The sequence below is a fragment of the Anser brachyrhynchus genome (genome assembly GCF_964034855.1).
Source record: "Anser brachyrhynchus genome assembly, chromosome: 1".
NCBI lineage: Eukaryota > Metazoa > Chordata > Aves > Anseriformes > Anatidae > Anser > Anser brachyrhynchus.
Genome location: NC_137694.1, coordinates 22197267 through 22215323, shown reverse-complemented (window position 1 = coordinate 22215323; position 18057 = coordinate 22197267). Strand labels below are relative to the sequence as shown.

The 18057-nt window shown below is 42.2% G+C and overlaps 1 protein-coding gene across 7 annotated transcripts in view; it reads left to right on the top strand.

Moving 5' to 3' along the window:
- PLXNB2 (plexin B2) overlaps positions 1-18057 on the top strand; it is a 259864-nt gene that overhangs the window by 70646 nt on the left and 171161 nt on the right. For all 7 annotated transcript variants that reach the window (XM_080598192.1, XM_080598197.1, XM_080598189.1 and 4 more), the window contains one exon: positions 10561-10748. The gene's annotated coding sequence lies outside the window, so the exon portion shown is untranslated. The remainder of the gene's footprint in view (positions 1-10560; positions 10749-18057) is intronic.

Genomic DNA, 18057 nt, shown 5'->3' with positions numbered 1-18057 from the left:
GGCAGAGGAAAGTGCACAGAAACAGGAGCTGCAGTGAACTCGGGAATGGCATGGGAATAAAGCATTCTTGCCTGTTTAAATTTTTCATGTAGTTAGCTGCTTAAAAAGAGCTCCTGGAAATGATCACAGCACTTGCAACTATTGAAGGAGTGTTTCTGGTACAATTCAAACTTGAATGCTAATTGATTGCATTTCTGTAGGAGAATCAGTGCAAGGCTGAAACTGCTATACTTCTAAAAGATTACGTGTCTAGGCAGTTGCTGAGATGAGTAGAGTCTAACCTCTGGATACATTGCAATCTTGTTTGCAACCTAAAGTAGCTCTAAAAATATTTCTTTACTGGAAAAATTTGGTTGCATCATTCGTGTAGTTATTGGCACCCATGGATTTGTAATCACAAGTTATTTTTTCAACACGATGCGTTTCAAAATCAAGATATGGATTAAAAAGTGTTAATCCTGAAATTATAATGGCAGTCCTGGTTGGATGCTGAATTCACAAAATCACAGAATGGCTGAGGCTGGAGAGGCCTTCTGCGAGGACATCTGGTCCAACCCCCCCTGCTCAAGCAGGGCCACATCCAGCAGCTTGGCCAGGACCATGTCCAGCCAAGTTTTGAAGATCTCCAAGAAGGGAGATCCTGCAGCCTTTCTGGGCAACCTGTGGTTGCTCCATTACCCGTAAAGTGCTTCCTGATGTTCAGATGGAGCCTCCTGTGTTCCAGTTTGTGCCCATTGCCTAGTCCTGTCCCTGGGCACCACTGAAGAGAGGGCAGCTCCATCTTCTTCACACCCTTCCTGCAGGCATTTATACACACTGATAAGATCCTCCTGAGCCTCCTCTTCTCCAGGCTGAACAGCCCCAGCTCTCTCAGCCTTTCCTTACAGGAGGGGTGCCACAGGCCCTTCATCATCTTCTGGCCCTTCATTGGACTCTCTCCAGTATGCCCATTTTTCCCTTGTATTGGGGGGCCCAGAACTGGACACAGTACCGCAGGTGTGGCCTCACCAGAGCTGAGCAGGGAGCAAGCATCCCCCCCTCAACATACTGCTGATACGTTGCCTAACGGAGCCCAGAGTGCTGTTCGCCTTCTCTGTGGCGAAGGCTCTTTGCTGGCCCGTGTTCAAACTTGGTGTCCACCAGGACCCCCACCCAGGTCCTTTTCTGCAGAGCTGCTTTCCAGCTGGGTGGCCCCCAGCATGTCCTGGTGCCTGGGGTTGTTCCTCCCCAGGTGCAGGGCTTTGCGCTTCTGCTTGCTGAACTTCGTGAGGATAAATTGTTGTTACTTCTCTGTTAGTAATAAATAAACAAGCTTGCAAATAGCCAAGCTTTTTGCTGGCCAAATTAGAATTGGGTCAGTTAATTGCACGTTACCTGTTTTTACCCTCCCTCGCACATCTGTTTACTGAGAGCTTTGTGTATATGCTGAGAATGGGGAAAAAAAAGGACCTGCAAGGCCTTTTATGTTTGTACTGCGGATTTATATATTTTTGAGGTTTTTATGACACTATGTAACAGTATGATCACAAATGGTGATTATAATTATCAAGATATAGCAACCTACCTTTATTTTTTTGTAAAAGCATATCCCTAAATCTAAGCCTTTCTCTAGCACGAGTACCTAGAATGTTATTAAAATCTGACCTCATTTAAGTACACCATCAGTATTAAAGTAGTGTATCCTACATCTCAATCATTTAGAAATTATCTGTGCCTGAAAAGATGAAATGAGAAACTCACCAATTAGTAATGAAAGTCTGAGAGGAGCAGAAAGTGACTTCAAAGAACTTGGTTATATATTTGGGTGGTGGGGTTTTTTTGATATATATCTTTTTTTTTCTTTCTTTCTGAAGTACTTCCAATTTGTAGAAAACTTTTAACACTTTTTTAGCATAATATTGGAACATTTGAAGTTTCTTTATCGTTTGTGTGTAAACCAAAAGTAAAAAGAACATGTAAAATTATTTTAAAGCAAAACAATCTGTTTAGTTTTTAAAGATGAAAGGACTGAAAATGCAAAGTCTTAGTCTGCCTGCACTCTTCTGATGAGCTATTGTTTTCTTTTTTATGAACTGTGGGCTGGTGTTTGATCCGGCATTTCACCATGTTACCTAACTCTTCTTGTATGGCAAGGCTTTTCATAGTGCTTTGTGTCTGTGTCAGATCTTCTCTACTCACCTTTGTGAGATGTTTGGGCTCATCTTGTGATCAGATGGTATCAACCAGCTCTAGAGAGCCCAGTAAACCTCCAATTCCCAACCTTCATCAAGTTCAAAAGAAACCGAAGCCTCAACTCCTCTGCAGAAGGCTCCCACCTTCACTTGAAGAGCATCACTCTCTTGGGCTGGTTTAGTCCTTTGGTTATACCTAGGCGTAGATGGCATTTTCAGCTTCAGTTCCTCCAAATTTGTGTTGCACTACATCTTGCTACCAAAAACGTTTTAATAAAATAGCATTCAAATAGAGAGTCACATGCCATATAATGACTAGCATGGAAAGAAAGCAAGCATTGTATCCTCTTGTGTGCAATGTCCCGGTGCTGCCTTCTAGTTTTCCTTGTAACAGACGCTGCCTGTTTTTTAAATTTGGGGGGTTTTGCTTATTTTTTTTAACAATGTTTCCTAGTTTCTGCAGAAATTTAAGCAACACTGAGGCTTGCTTTGGCCATTCTGCAAGGGATACTGAATGAGTAATTCAGACTTAAACCTTTTAACTATGCCACTGTATAATGATGATGTCAGTAGGATTTCTTATCACTGCTCAATATCCTTTGTGCTTCCTACTGGAGTGGGAGGTAAGGAAAGAGCAGCACATCAAAGCAAATGGTGTATTTTTGTAACACCACGTGTATAAATATTGGTACAGTGGTGCAGTGGTGGTAGTTTCCAGGGTAAGTGCCAGCAGAAAAGTTTATTAAAAAAACACCTCAAAGCTGTAGGTCCAAAATTGCATAGTAAGGCACAAGAATGAATAAACTATTTAAATGGTGAGGGTATAAGTGGGTAACAGACTGGGGAGCATACCTACAGTCTTGAGCTCTGCTGTGGGAGGAGGAGGAAGCCCAGATGTATTCTTTTAAAAAGGGAGAAAAATAACTCTTTTCCATCTCGCACTGTATCAAATTCCTCACCCCTTAGCTTTTTTAAGCCTCCACAATTTTTAGAAATTATTGTTTAAGGAAAAATGTAAATGTAATTATACGTAATGGGTATTATCATAAACATACACGTAATTATGTAGTTTGCAAAGATAGGATAAAAGCCATTACTGAAATAAGAAAACACTTTTCTATCAACTCTAATAATGTTTTTCCTCATCCCTCCGTTTCAAAATGGAAGCGAGTTAGATCAGCATGAGGAAGCTGTTCCTGCTGCTCCCCAGCTGTGGATGTGTCAGCGGAGATAAATTTCATGTGTGAGAATATTACCCCTTTCCTGAGGACCAAGTCGCACACACCTTAAATTTCACTTTGCCAAAAACAAAGCTTTCCAAGGTGTTCATCTGTTCCCTCAGCTAGCTTTCGAGATGTTGCAAAGCGTTTGTACAATGAGATTAAAGGCCCGTATGACTAAATAAAAACAACCCCAGCTGCTGTAAATGGCTGCTTTCCTCTGCCTTCCTTTTGGAGGAGCAGAGGTCAGGGATATACATTTATTTTCATCATTGTCATAGCTTTTTCTGTGCCCTTCCAGGCCAGGTTTTGTCTGCTGTCCAGCTGGGTCATTGGCCAAAGAGCAGAATTTGCATTGCTGGCCAGGCTGGCCAGTGCACCTCAGCTGGGCCTCCTGGGGCTGGAAGACAAGCAAGAGACTCTCCTTGGGTCATTCTTTTTTACAGTCTGTACCAAGATCAGCAATCTGAGTAGTTTTTTGATTCAGGACGTAGTCTTGGGGCATATTAAATGTCATTTCTATCAGATTTATTTATCCCTCAGCCCAGAAAATCTAGAAGAGTGGCCTGCCTCTTTCCTCAAACCATCATTGTTCAAGGTTTTATGCTGAGTTTAACTGAAATGTTTTAATATATATATATGTTTTCTAGAGGGGGAACAAAGATAAGTTTTTTGGTTTTTGTTTTTAAATTCATGTCCCCACCCAAAGCTGTTTTTGCTCACAGACTGCTCTTGCTTACAAAGGTTCATTTGTACAGATGCTTAAGAGAGGGTCGTGGTGCCTTCCAAAGGGTAGGACCCTGCGCACTTTTCTGTGCTGGACGTTACCTTGTGGAAGTTAGCCCAGGGTTATTGTAAAACCAGTTTTCAGTTAAGTAACTGAATATGAGAAGGCTTAAATAAAATGCTTTTGGAAATAGTAAATGACAAACTTCTCTGAACGTGGTTTACAAGAGCCTTGCAGCCTAATCTCCTAAAAGAAGCAGCCGCAGTCTGGCTTTATAGCTGATACACAACTAGTTGGCAGACAAAAGCCTTGGTAGGATTTCAATTTACAGCCTATGATACATAGGGTTCTCTCTTCCTTGTAATGCTTTAAACCGAAATTGAATTTTAAATTAACTTGACACTGTGCTGTTTTGAAGCCAGATAAATAACCACATTCCTTTTCCCTCTTTTCATAATATATTTGATATCTTACTATGAATGTATTTCCTGAATTGATATTAATATTATACATTTGCCTGTCCTTACTTTCCTTAGAAAAAAAAGTGAAACATATCTATCTTTGCTGGATTGTTTGCACTTTGACAATGATATGGTTTTGTAGTTTAAGAATTTTCCAGTTTTACTTCTGTTGCTCACTGTAAAAGCTTATGTTTTATTCCCATGTTTTTTCACATACATTGATCAAACACCGGCCTTCAGAGTTACGTTCTTTGAGCATGCATGTTTGTGATTTCCATTTGTTTTAATTCATCAGAGGGCCATATTCTCCACTTCACTACCTCGATTGCAGCATGAATCAATGTCTCAATTCCTCCAGTTTGGGAGTGGATTTTTTTTCCTGATATTTCCTGGTGTTTTAAGCTGTTAGACCCACAATGTACAGTAGTGAGTAGCTTGTATAATGTACCAGGTAATCGTAAACGTGGTCAGTGGTTAATCTGAAACCTGATAGCATAATTCTCTTTAACGTTTGATAGATCGTACAGCTAGGAAGAATGTTGCAAAAGAGCTGTTTTATAAAAGGAAAGGGGGGGGGGGATTTTTTCTGAGTATTTTAAAAGAAAAGCAAATAAATACCCACATTTCTGGATGTACATGTGTAGTAGAAAGGAAGACTGTTACAGTACAATTGTTTTGTGTTTTCCCCTAATTCTCATGCCTGTACATGAACAAAACATTCTTATAAAACTGTTTCTGGATCTTATACTAAAAGACGTACAGTGGCATAATTCACAATGTTGGCATGTTAGGCAAAATTTATTTCTTCTGTTCCTGGTAGAAAATGTGGCTAATACCACCAGTCAGGGTGTGTAACTTGAAATAAAAGTATCCGAGTGCATCCTCTCTCTCTTCTCCCCTAGGAAGATGTTCTCCAAACAGCTCCTTTTCATACTGTTTGGCTTCTTGCGAGGCATTAGCATTCCAGAAAGAATTTCTGAGCCCCGAGGCTTTAGTAGTGGTCAGGACAGGCAGAAGGAAAAATTACCAGGCACATCCCCTGGTAGGCTGAGGGGTGGAATTTTAACCAGGGGCTTTCGGGAGCATATTAAAGACCATTGTTTTTCTTGCTGCCTCTTTCGTTATTCCTTTGCTAGCCAATACCAGTAAGACTTGAGAGCCTGACTTGACGCTGTTTTCATTAATGAGCATAATGAAGAAATATTTGGAGTATTTTGTCTCTATGTGTATCTTAATGAGGGAGAAAAAGAAACTCTACCTTAAATAGGACAAGAAGTTATGCAGACCTGCCTGATTTGGCCAGAAATTCTCTTAGGCACAGGAATGCCACGTGAAATTGGAAACTTCTAAGTCAAATAACAGTCAAACAACAGAGCCTGAGCTCGGCTGCTTTTCAGCATCTTGTGCTCCTGTCATCTCCTCTCCCCTCTCCCTTTCCCCTGCCACTTCCCCGAGGTATTCAGATGGAAAGGATTGCTTTCCAAGGTATTTACACAAAGAAGGCATCCGGCAGCAGATGAAACTTCTTCGAATCCAAGGCATTTCAGCATGCTCTGATCTTTCCTCAGAACTTAGCTAAACATGCAGGAAAAGGACTCTTGCTTACTACTGTGCAGTTACTGGTCGTCTTGGTGGACGTTGGCATTGTACATCCCGGGGGCATGCACGTGTGTATATTTAGGGATATTTGTTGGAGTCTCAGCCAAGACAAGTGCCAAAGAGATTACACTTCATCTTTCATCCTGGGGAGAAGAGAGCCTAAATGGGTTTATCGTGGGGTTTTCATTCACTCTGTCATTTCTCCCTTCTTTATCTTTCATTGCTAGACTTCTAATTTTTCCAGACAGCAGCGCACACCCCTGCAGCTGGCCCTGCATAATGATTCCCTCCTCCTCGACTGACACGAGGGTGGATGCATAAATCTCGTGCCGTCAGGGTGCCTCCTTCAGCAGACACTGTCCCCTCTCCCCCCTCGAACAATATCTGTCCCCTCCGCAACGTTCTCATTTACCACCTACCAGCCTTGCCTGCTGAGCCAAGATGCTGCCTGTGACCATTATCTAGCTTATGCTAAACATCGGGAAACGGTTCTTTCCTGACAAAAGTGCAACCATTTTTTTTCTTCTCCTAATGACAATTATTAGTGTAAATTGGAGCGCCTTTAGCAATTGTGTTTGACACAAACATTATACCATAAAGCAGCCAGCTCCTGTGAAAAGCAAGAGCTGAGTGATGGTTTGCATTAGGAGCTGCAATATGAGAAGGACTCTCAGGAGGAAGAATTTTGTCTGAAACAGTGGTCTTTAGGAGGTCTTAAGTTGGAGGTACCCTTGTTCTCTCAGGCCCTGCATTAATTCAAAATGATTGCTTTGAACCATTGAGCAAGGGCAGAGCTGTCAAATCTAGGGCTTCCCAGCTGCTGAACCCATCCAACATTTTGGCAGTTTATAAATCAAAGGGGACTTGCAGACTGTTTACCCAGTATTGTTTTAAAATCTCTCCTCCTTCGTCCTCCATCCTCACTTGTCATGGTGGAATATAACATCCGGCTAAAAATCAAGAGTAGTTTAAAGGGCAGCAATCCCTGTTCCTGTCCTCGAGATGAAAGCAGGCACAGGATGGATGTGCGGTGTACAGGAAGAGCTTCGTCATACTTTACTAGCACCAAAGGGCTACGTAAAGGTCAGCATCTCTTCCAAGAGCAGCCACACAAAGTCCGAGATTTCTCCCGTAGGTGTTCAGGGCTGGCTTGTCTGATATTCATAGGCAGTTGCTTTGAGAATTCAATGTTTTCCTCCAACTGCGAGGATTTGACTGTTTCTCTGCTGCTGTCCTTACGATGATTCATGTTGCAGTTATTTTAAAGAGGCGGATAAACTGCAATTGTTTATATACAAACAGAATATGGCATTGGATGCCAGAAACCAATCTCACTAATATTTGGCTTGCTAGGTTGCATCGTTGTCGCGTGTTTTGGCTATCAGAGAGAGCAAGCTTAAGATTAATTGTAAAGAGTTTTTTTCTTTCCAAGTGTTCTCAGTGCTAGCGATATTTGCTCCTCTGTAAATGCTGGCAATTGATTATAAAATGTCAGAGGTGTTAGCCGTGTCACTGACCTTCATCTAGCCAGCTGGAGTACTAGGCAGGACTTGCATTAGACAGGCTGCAACCACCGGCAGGTTTTGTTGCATCTTTATATCATTAACAAAAAAAGACTGGATGGTGAGAGTGGATTGTAGATGCAACAGTGCATATTTGCCTGAATTTACTTGAAATATGGCAGTGGCTGTAAAAAAATAATCATGTTGTACTCTTCTGGGTGAGCCTGGAGGGATGTGAGCAGCCTGGTCTGTCCTCTTCCCAGAGGGGTGAACAAAGCTTCCTCTCTGCTGCTGGGGGCCAGCTTGTGAGCTGGTTTCTTTCCCATGCGCTGTCATTTACTCCGTGTTAGTGGGAACCCAGTAATCTGCAGAACCGTGTCCTTGCAGCAGACGTGCATGCCAGCTGTGCGTCCTGTGCAGCTGTTCTCAGCTGGCAGGGATTTAAGAGTCCTTAAATTTGACTTCGCATCTCAACCACCCCTACTTAATGTAATGAGCTTCTAAGCGAACGATGAGGAGGATGTTGAAGAAAAAGCCCTTCATTTCTAACAACAGTTCTCTTCAGATTCTGTTTGAGGCTAAGGCTCAGGTGATGGTGTTAATTTATTTGAAATCATTTTACTAAAATAAAATTGCAAATGTGCTGTATTGTGCCTGTGATTCCTGAAAAAATGAAGAAAGGATGTGTATCCCCTTCCTGGGTAGTCCCATGCTAGTGGTGTGCTGAGGGAATTAGCCCTTTCTTCCCTTGGTGATCCCTAGTAGCGGTAGCGGTGAGAGAACTGGATGGCCAACGTGCCCGATGCTATGATTAGGAAAGTATCTGGAGCTCTTGGAGAGGAGGATAGAGATAACAGGAGTGTTAAGCTTTGAAAAGCAGTACAAATTAGGCTTTGTTGTTGGACTTGAGGAGAACTTTCTAATCCCGTGGCATTCCTTCACCATAATGGTAGAAAAAGCATGTTTGTTTTTTATTTGAATGTTTTGTCTTTATGGTGTCTTAGGACTGGAATTTTTGCACTTTATTCCCCTGGATATTCCTCTATTAAATTACGTCTTTATTCCTCTCTAATGAGAGCAGGTACATGGGGAAGTGGAACTTTTTGCATTACATTTCTTGAGTCTACTACTAATCAAAATACATCCATATAACAAAGAATTTGGAAAAAAAAAAATCATGAGCAAGTTTGCCTTGTGCAGGTCTCTTTGAAAAGTCATCTTTAAACTGCTCAGGAAGCTGCCAACCAGTTAAGTGGTTCGGCTCGTGCACGTGGTGGAGCCGGCCAGAGGTGCGAGAGATGTGGGCTGTGCGTGCCCCGGTGCCGTGGCAGAGGGAGGAGGCGTTACGGGAGGACCGTGCTGGCAGGGAGAGAGGGGTGTGCAGCCTGCTAGGGATCCCGCTGCTCTGCTGCAAACGGCAGTGACAGCTGCAGATCACACTGGGGCTCAGTCTGATTTTAAAAGCAGAGTCCTGACTTCTGAATCACAGATAGAAAACGTATTACTGTGAACTTGGCAGTTCTTCTTCTACAGTCAATACTACCACTTTTTCCCCTCAAGCTCTTCCTCATTATTGCCTAAGTGAGAACACAGAATATGTTCTTAGTTTTCTTACTATGCTAATTTTCCCTAAATGTGTTAAATCATTTGAGTTTATGGCACGTGAGAAGATACTTCTGCTAATTTAAGATTCAAAAAATACTTTCTTAAGAGTTTTCACATGTAAAATTCTCATAGAATTGGACTATTGAAAGACTCCCATGTCAGAGAAGATGCATATAGTAAAAAAAAAAAAACTGCAGTAAATATAAAAAAAAAAAAAAAAAAAGGTTTTCTTGAATTTCTGAGAGGTACAAACTGGTCTTTGTTCCCTTTGGAAAAAATCACAGGATAACTTAAGTAGGAAAGGAACACTGGAGGTCATCTAGTCCAACACCCTGCTCAGAGCAGGGCCAGGGAGGTCAGGTTGCTCAGAACATAAAAATATTTAACAGTCTGCTCTAGATAGCTCAAAACTTAAGTAGATAATAGTGAGTTTCTTGAAATTTCTGATAGGGAAAAAATTGGATTGTAATATGTCTCTTTTGTCATCACCTTTCAGAAGAAAATAAAGGAGGAAGGCTGGGGAAAAAAATTCTTTACTATCCATTCCGTTTTATTTTTAGATGGAAATAAAAATTTCATCAGGCTAAATCTTACTTTCCATACTCAATTATTCCCCAGAAAGTTGAAATAAGTACAGGTGTAGTCTTTTCAAGAATATGCTCCTAGAAGTTAATTTCTGAAGTGAAGGGAAACTGCAAGGTGACATTGCTTTTGAAAATTGGGCTTTAATAAAGGGCTTCATTTAGGCATCCATCCTTAAAAATGGGTGGTGAACTATCTGAGGGTTGGAAGGGAAGAGGGAAGAAGGGGGCTGCAAGAGAATGAGAGCAGATGAAAGTACAATGTAATTTAAGTCTTTGGTTAATGTCTCTATTTTGAAAGTAGCACTGGTTTATTTGGTCAGCCAAGCATTGGCAGCTCATAGTCAAATTCTTATCATGAAGTGTTCTTGCCACAGATGAGGCTTGAGTAAGTTTCTTATGGGCCTGTCATTATCTTCTGCAGTGACCCTTCGAAGGCAGAGTAAGGATGCTTTGTAAATAGCTTCCTAGGGCTTTGCATTGCCCCACAATGTCTTAAATTGAGAAGGCACCTGCACTTGAGAAAGGCAAAGAACCATGCTTGTTGACAACAGCAGCTTTAATGGGTTTCCCCTTTCATAAGGCCGTACTCAATATCTAGCAGCCAACATGAACACCCATCACTGTGTCTTGAAGCCGAAACGTTGCCTCACTACGGTGCTGAGGTTGCTGACGACATGTTCTGTTGTTCCAGGTGAGCAGACAGAGGGGGACAGCCCAGGGCACAACTTTGCGGCTTACCTGGTGCCCTCTGGAGCGCAGCTGAACAAGATTAAACCCTGACACCACCTCATCTCCTCCTGAAGTTCCAGCAGAAGTCAGCTCTTCTCTCCCAAGCCGTGGTGTGCATACAGTATTCTCATGTGATATTTTTGTTTTCAGGTAAGCTTCCTTCCCTCCTTCCCTCCTTCCCTCCTTCCCTCCTTCCCTCCTTCCCTCCTTCCCTCCTTCCCTCCTTCCCTCCTTCCTTCCTTCCCTCCTTCCTTCCTTTCTTTTTTTTCTTTTTTTTTGATCTATTTGTATTTTAAAATGGAATATTATCATTCTGTTTTCTCGATAAATTTCTTGCTATTCATCAAAACTTTCAAATGTTGCTGGAGCATATAATAAATGTTTATTACTTCTAATGGAGATGAAACTTCTAGGAGCCAATCTTGCAAGAGGCATTAAAATTAGCAAAGAAAAAAAAAAAAAGGAAAGAAAGAGCAGCTTGGCAGAGGTTCTGTATTCATAAACCTATTTATTGCTGGTATGCCTATTAGGAGAGCAGGTTTGTGCCTCTGCCAGCAAGATGCTCCAGCTGACTGCCGTGCTAGTGCTTGCCCTAATTTTGCACTTAGGTTCTGAGACTCCCACTGGGATGCTGAGCAGATGTGTGATTGAACTGAATGTCGAAGGTGTTCAGGTCTGACTGCATCTCTGAGGACAATCAGAGAGATTCGATCCAGATCTTTTCCAGGACCTGTTCACCTTGATTAGCACGTGTTGTCCTGACAGGATTCGCAGAAATTGGCTTGTAAAACCCCTTCCTCCAGCTAAGAATTTTCTTTAAATTGAGCATCCAAAGAGACCTGAAGTTAAGATTGACAGAGGGGTTGCTCAACCATGGCTCTTGGTCTGTTCTTTAGCTGTAAATCAGTTTAAAACAATTTAGACATCTTGCTTGGTGCTGGCGATGTTCCTGGAAGTGCCACTGTCTGGAGTGCTCGTTCCAGTCTGGTGTGAGTTTGGAGGGAAATGCGAAGAATTTTTCTGGAATTACCTCTGCAGCTTAAATCTCAGCCTTTTGCTACTGGCAATAATTATCCATAGACTGTGCTTTTTGGAAGATAGTACTTAGCCTTTCCAGAAAGAGAAACGCGTGTCTCCTGTATGACACTGAAGAGAAATGAAACAATGGGAGAGGAAAATAAAATTTACAAAGAACCAAGTTAAGAAAACCAAGTGTATAATAGCATTTAGCTAGTAACTGGCTGCATGCCAGTTTGGGAGGTTTTTCTTTGTTGCTGTTTTTTACACTTAGCTTCTGTGTATAAAGTTTTTACTTCCCCTTGAAAACTACTGGGAAGGGGAGGGATCAAAATATAGTTTTACATGCATGTGAGCTGCAGAATGAATAACAATGAAGACAGCTGTTTTAAAACAAAAAAGTACATTCCCTCCTACGCACATTCATTTAGATACCTAAGACCATGATTTTTCAAAATGCAGAAAAAAGCACGAAAACAGCTACTATATTTAAGCTTATTTAGAAATGTGCACGGGGGAAGATGAGTATCACGAAGGAATGTCCTGCGGAGGATGCGAACATAAGGGTGGACTCGCTGAAAGGGAGTAATAGCACAGTAGTTTTTGTAATTTTGCTATGGAATTTTAAATCAATTACATGAATAACACAGGATATCTTCCGAGACTAGCCAGAAGCGCTTTTTTGCGGGTATAGCTAGCATGGTTGCAGAAAACCTCCGTGCCAGGCTGGGATTAGCGCTCCCACAACTGAGACACCACAAGTGCTCGCGTGTTTGGCTGTGCGTCGTCTCCCTGCACAGTCAGCCTTCAGTGATCCGCCTCTCTCGGACGGTAAATTCTTCAAAAAATGCACCGAGGTGTGTCTGATAATACATGGTGTTTGTACGTCGGCCTGGGAAGTCTGATGTTCAAAATGGGCTTGGTCTTGGATTTTGCGTTGATTAAACGTTTTGATAACTTGCGTTGTTAAAGCTTTCAAAGTCTACATTAGACTTTTACAGAAATTACTGCAAGTTGCTCAAAACTGCACTGATTAAAGGTAGTATTTCCTTTTCAAGAAGACTTCACTGATCTAGTTGTTTCTTGAGGTCTGTTCCTTTGAAAGGAAGATTAGCATCCTTGTGCTTTTTAACAAAATGAGCCGAGTACTAAAAATACACGGTCAGCAGTTTGGTTAGAACACCAGAGTATGTGGCTCATTGCTCTACAGAACATGTAGGATATTAAATGTGGATATTAATTTTGTTCATTCCTCCATCACAAAGAAAATAGAAAATGCTTACATAAGGGGGCAAAATAGTTTATGGAATTCTTCAGCATTGCCTTTCATGGTATGCAATTATAAACTTTGATGCATGGGGGATGTGAAGTGCTTCCTTGAGTTATCTTGTGTAAATAAATATAAATCAGGTTGGTTGCTGGTTTACAACCCTTTAAGCAACTACGTGGTAGTGCTTAAAGCGAGAAACAAAAACTGTGAGCTTTTTTCCTAAATTTTCTCTCTTTTTTTTTCTTTCTCTCCAGAAGCTTTCCTGAAACTTCATTAATCTTCCAAGTTTTCCCTTTAAATCGACGGCTAGCATAAGCGTTTTTGCAGACTCATTTCATGCGAAGATTTTGTCTCTCAAGTTGTTAAAGCCAGCGTAGCTGCAGCTCTGCTTCACTTGTGTGGCAATGAACTTCACATGTAAATGGGGCCTCTAATAAGTCCGCTTTGTGCTGGAAGGTGCTAATGGCTGCCATCAATCAGAGGGCTGGTAAAAGTTGTTCGCCCCCTCCCCCTGGACTAAATGAGACAGCAATTAAATGCCCTTTTGTTGAGTGATAGCTGAGACAATAGAAATCAATGTCCAAAGCACAAACCCGAATGGCAAGTCTTAAGTATAAGCTAAGCCATGTGTCCCAAGGGATTGGCATGTTGATTTGCTTACAGCTGAGGGTGGATATGAAAGGAATAACTGGACGTGCAGACAGCAGGAGAAGCTGTAATGCTCCTTGGAGTGCAGCCAGTTCGCAATATTTGCTGGGAAGACTTCTCGATGGGGCCTGCTTCCATGGGCATGTGCAGTCCAGCATCAGCCAGCAGCACAAATGGGATCCGGAGCAGGCCCTGGCACCAGGTTGTGATCAGGAGATGTGATACCAGCAGTGTTGGTGGTATGTTTTTGTGTTGGCTGCTCAAGAACAGGCAATATCTGATCTGGTAGGAAGCCTGCTGATACAAGTTTAGCCTTTCAGCTTTCCTAAAAGTACTTCGAGTGGCAGGATGAGTTTATACTCAACCTGTGCCATTATTACAGAGTTTGAGATTCTTAGAGCAGGAGTTGCAGTGCTGTCATGGTACATCCTCAGAATGAGCCCTCACTGCCCCCAGATGCCATCAGTTTGCTCCCCAGTGCTTACAGGTGCAAGACCTACTCTTGTGGTTCTCAGTTGTGCTGTTTGTAAACAAAAGCCAAACAAAGAAACAAAAAAACTACAACAAAAAACACTTTGCTCATCAATTTCTTGAAAATGAAAATCTTTTGATACCCTTAGTATTGGTTAACAATTGTGTCCAAAGGATGTGCAGTCATTTAGGTTGCTGAACGTGTTCTGCCTGTCTTACTGACTCCAAACCTTCTCCAAAGCTCATTGATGTCAGTGGGACACTTCCTTTTGACTCTAGCATGCTACTCACAGTTCTGCTTTAGCTTTATTGCTTCGCTGAAAGGGCCTTAAGTTACTTGTGTGCACAGGGCGGCATTGTCTCTAGTCTGTGTGGGTTTTTGTTTTTGTTGCAGTTTTTTTTTTCCCCTGCTTTTGTGCAAAACTGTAAATGCATCGAGAACAATAAGCTATTGCATTTACTAATGACAAGGCATGCTGCTGTCTTGCAGTTTATATGCTGCTGGCAGGGACTGGCTATATGATGTTTTACAGCAGCTCAGCTAAAATGAGAAAGTCTTTAACTTTGTCTCCAAATAAATGTTACAGGAAGAAGTTATTTTATTTTTGTGCCTGAAAAGTATGGCACACAAATGATCAGAGTCATCTGAAATAATATCTGAATTTTTTTAAAAGAAAATGTATCTGTATAGAATATTGAATTTGTTTTGTGGAGTGCCATATCCATCACGGCTCTTTTGGGGGCTCAAACAAACAAACAAAAAAATTTTTAAAAAGTTACCTGTATTAAGAGGTCCATAGAAATCAGCTGGCATTAGGAATGGACTCATAAGGACTTTATAATATTAACAATTACTTCAAATGACACATTTCGCAAACCCATTGTTTTCATGTAAGTTCATGTATTTGTCTCTGACGTTAAATCTGCTTCTAGCCTTGACTTGCACCTTGCTTTTGCATCAGGTTCTCTACTCAAATAAAAAGCAGAGGGCTGAGGAACCAGAGAGACTGCATAGGCACAGCAATACATTCCCATGTTACCAGCATAACTCTTTAATCCTTTCAATAAAGACCTTTATTTATTAATGTTTTTCACTGTTACCAATACTAATACCTTTTTTATATATATTAAAGCATTCTAATCAATAAATATATGATAATAAATTCTACAACGTGGCCAAGCTATCTTGAGATGAAGGTAGGCATAGAGAGTACAAAAGCTATTTGTAATGTTTTATATTTACTTATTCAGCATGTAATTTTGAATAATCATAGATTAGCTTTTTTTAAGCATCTACTTCTGTATGGCAAACAGCAGTCCAATAAAGCAGAGCCGTTCACTGAGATTTGATGTGTCCATTACCTCCTGCAAATGTCTTGGAATACAATGGGATAGCATGCAGACTTCAGAGCTGTCATGACAGGTATTAAGAATGTGTCAAATCCCAGTGATGACTGATAACATATCTGTCATTTGTGATGGGATTATTAGGAAGAGGAAAGCCACTAGGAGAAAGATACTTCAGGAAAAAAAAAGGGGGAGGGAAAGGCAGGAGGAGAGAGGATTTACTGTTCTTCAGAGCTGCCTCATTTAATTAAGCTTTGTCTAGTCCATAAACAAATCTATTAGCTTCCTGACTGCTTTGGCAGCATAGGCACTTTAACGCTGCAGTGGTAATTCCAGAGAATTAGGCTTCTCTTTGGTGGATAGCTGCACTATAGGTATTGTAGCTGTGATGAAGGTTCTTGAGGAGTACCTGGAAACAGATAGTGTAATATTGCTATTTTCTTTATTTTATTTTCAAAGTAAGAATTTAACAATACTGTAGAAGAAAGAATTCAGTAGGCACCTAAGACATTTGCTGCATGGAAACTTAATAGAGCTGAGGGAAGAGTATAGCTTGCCAGTGCCATATGATTTGCTTCTTTGGTTAGCGTAAAGCACATGAACTATTGCCTTTTATTATTATTATTCTGAATATATGTCTTGTGTGGGTATGGAAGGGCGGATATGTTTTGCGTCACTTGTAAAATTAGGTTTTGCTTAGCAGGTCTAGTGCGCATAGTGCACAGACTGATTCCTGTCAGGTGTCTTGGGCTCAGCCATAAACACATCAAAGGTCTAAAAGCAGTTAAATATTAAGACAGAAGAAGCATCTCTTTTTACTGTTGTCTGGCACTTAAGCAATGTCAGGACAGAGGAGGTGACCTGCGTGCTTCTTGCTGTCAGTGTCTTTGGTGTAGGAGCATCTCCACAAGAGGCAGAACCAGTGTACCTATCCCATAAGGCCACCACATACAGAATTCAATTTTGGGGGCATATTAGGTGTCAGGAAAGGGGAGACTTGAAGCACAGTGGGCTCAAACAGCTGTTTTTAGCTGTCATATGCTCCCATAAATCCACTTTCAGCAGGATTCAGCGGGATAGCCTTTGAACGGAGACTCATAAAGCTGTCTAGATGATCTTTCTGCCAGTCTTTCCATTGGCTTTTTATGGAAAAGGACATCGTCTTTACCTCTGTCCCTTCTACATGCTCAGCCAAGGTGCTTATCAGCTCTCAGGTCCCCTAGCCCATCAGTAGAGGTTAGCCCTGTGCCCAAGTGGGCACTTGGGTACCACTGAACGGTTCTTGGCAGGCAGCTACCTTGTTGGACGTGTTCAAACTGGTTAGTAGCCAGCTTGGATGATCCAGCTGGTGGCCATCAACGTCGGTTGATGGCTCACTGAGGAGCAGCTGATGGTCTCAGATTTGGGAAGCAGAGGCAGAGGTGTGGGCCGCAGTTCAGACCAAACTGCAGCTGCCGTGGCATGAAGTGAACAAGGTTTGGCAGGTATGTGAGCAATGGACCCTGTTCCTGACAGCCACCGAGAGCAAATCAGCTCCCACGCGCCGTCCATGCCCGGGCAGCTGGCCTCTCATCCTGCAGAAGGGCCTGCCGGGGCAAGGCGCAACGCCGCAGCCCGCTCGTTAGCTGGCGAGGCCCGGTCTGTGTCTGTGTTTTGGGTGTAAGCACAGGCTCCGAGCTGTCGGGGTGGGTGAAAGCAGAGTCGAGGTGCAGCAGCTGGCCGATGGTACCCGCCATCCCGGTCGGATACCTTGTGTTTACCGTAGAGGAAGAGCACACACGAGGGCAGTTGCAGCTTGCCCCTGGCTGTGGAGTGAGTTCACACCCTTGCTTACCTCATGGAAACTCACTCGCCTTCCCTCAGGAAAGACTTTTTTTCTTTTTTTTTTTTCCCCCTTCCTTCTATAAATGTATACTTACCCCACCCACAGATGCTGGCTGAGCAAAGACTGTAAAGCAATCTGCAGCAAGGACTCTGGGGTTTTACTTTTTAATATGTGATGTATTGTGGCTTAATTCATTTCCCAAGGTGGTTCTCCAGAGGGCCTCATGGCAACCATCCCAGAACAGCCAGTGATTTGGGTACCTCAACCCAAAGCTGGTTTAGCTTAAGAGTTGTTAAAGGAGACTGATTTATTTATTTATTTTATTTCCTCCAGAAGCTGAACTCAGCATTTCTTCAGAGTAACTGAAACTGTGCACACAGAGATCATTAATCATACTTTAAAATCTGGACTTCAACTTCTCCTTTTATACGTAGATTACCATACGGGATATTAATGTTGCGTCTTGCCGCCTGGCAATGCCTCATTTCATACCAATTAAATACGGTTTTGGAAAGAGGGATGACTGTGGAGAATGGCTCCGAACCAAAGAGCCCTTCCCCATTGATCGCAGGTTTGGTTTTGGCCCGGAGTGGATGTGGCAGCCATGTTCGTGTATGCCAACCACGGGTAGCCCACAGTCTTTGACCACCCCTTTGGTGTGCCCACCTCGGGAGGAGACACCACTGCACACAGGGACTGCTGGCAGCAGTCACAGCCTATTTTTTTCCCAGTGCTCTCATCAGCTCCCATATTTAATGGATTTAGGTAGTGAATGGGTTTTCTGTCCTGGGGGAGCACTACAGTGCAGTGAACTTGAGTTTGGCATCCTTCTCTGAGGGAAGCTGTTTCTTCCCTGTACTCTCCATCCCTTCCCCCACTTC